Here is a 1,777-nt window from a genome sequence, read left to right on the forward strand (position 1 = left end):
ATGTCACGCAGAACAAAAATTGGAAATTGAGTTAGCTTCAAGTACATACAAGTTGCATGTGCATGAGAAATTTTTGACAATAAATTGGCGGCGTGCGTGAATATTAGGTTAGCCTGTTATACATTTTTACCCGGAGAAAAAGTCCGGGCTGTTTTGGGCAGGAAGAAGAAGACACTTACGATCCAATACGTTCCAATTTTCGCTCTCTATTACCCATTTTGTTGAGTACGGGAATGATTTCTGGACTATTTTGGGCACCCGCGGGATCCCGCGTTGCGTACGGGAAAGAACCTAATATAAGGTGATAGCAAGAATAAAAAAACAAAAATTTGCATGTATTTTGTTATTGCTTTGGCGGCATAAACTGTCAAAATTTGTAAGAGTGTGTGTATAAATTCAAAAAAAATTTTTCAATTTGACATCAGAAGCCGTGCGGCGAAACGCATGCACAAAATCAGCTGATCTAGTAACACCACCAGCTTCGCCGAAATCTTTTGCTGAAAAACCGTCAATTTACCCTGAAAAAATCATAACTTCGGCAAAAAATGTAAAATTTTTGTTTTTTAACAAAATAGAAAATAGAAACAAAATTACATAAATTACATACAATAAATATGACCACACATGCATATGGTTTATACAAGAGGATTTGTAATTATTAACGACAATTTTAAATTACACTCTAAAACACAACTGCTTTTAAATTCTTCAACTCCATTGGTTTGAAGTTTTTGATCCAGTTTTAAAGTGTAAAATTAGCCTTTTTTAACTGATAGATAATCTTGACTGAAAAAATTCCCTCCGCTCTTTTTCCATCTCTTTCAAATCACTGGTTTAAAGTTTTTGAAGATTTTGATCCAGTTTTAAAGTGTAACATTAGCATTTATTAACTGATAGATAATCTTGCTAAACAAATTCCCTCTGCTATTTTTCTGTCTTTGAAACCAGTGTCAATTCTAGAACAAATTTAATATAACTAAAGAACGGTTGTAAAACAAAACTAGATAAATGCATGGTTGTATTTTGGATTACGTTTTCCTTTAAAAAATTGTTTACATCCATATATACATCTATGGAAAAACTAAAATAAAAAATCGTCATTACGGGGGGGAAAATCGTCAAAACGCCATTGAGCTAAGGGCTAATTTCACAGTGCGTTTTAGACAAGGCGAATTCATATTACAACAAACACACTATTTTGACATTAATAAGTACCGTGACGAAAATCTAAATTCGCCATCAACACCACCTTGTATAAATTCGCCTTGAATCGTCAATTCGGCAAGGCAGCCTTGAACACCACCCTCAAGGCGAATTTATATCATGAACCAAAAATACAAGATCACGCAAGAACGCGACGTTGTATTTGTAACTGGTTTTGAGAAAAAAGTTTTCGAAAGCGGGTTCGTCAGCTGAGCGTTTGTTTACATAACAAGCACCACTATTTTACACTTTTATTCAAGTAAAGAAGAGTTAATTCAGCATGACAACACATTTTAAAGCATTTTGTTGCATCATTTTACCTAAATTGTGCGTTTAAAGGGGCTGACAATAATTTTGGCTAATTTTGGTTTTCGTTGTTTATTTGCTTTGTTTACTTTTCGCTCGTTTTCCAGTGAAACAAGATGGCGTAGAACCCGCTAAAAAAATCGACTTTTTTCACTCTCTTGTTCTTACGTGATCTTGTGTCTTTAGTTCATGAATTTATATAAGGTGGTGTTCAGCGTTGCCGAATTGACGATTTCCATAATGCAATAATACAAGGTTGTATCGGTTG

Source organism: Rhagoletis pomonella, unplaced genomic scaffold (genome assembly GCF_013731165.1).
Source record: "Rhagoletis pomonella isolate Grant_MI unplaced genomic scaffold, Rhpom_1.0 Rhpom_scaffold_00002, whole genome shotgun sequence".
Lineage (NCBI taxonomy): Eukaryota > Metazoa > Arthropoda > Insecta > Diptera > Tephritidae > Rhagoletis > Rhagoletis pomonella.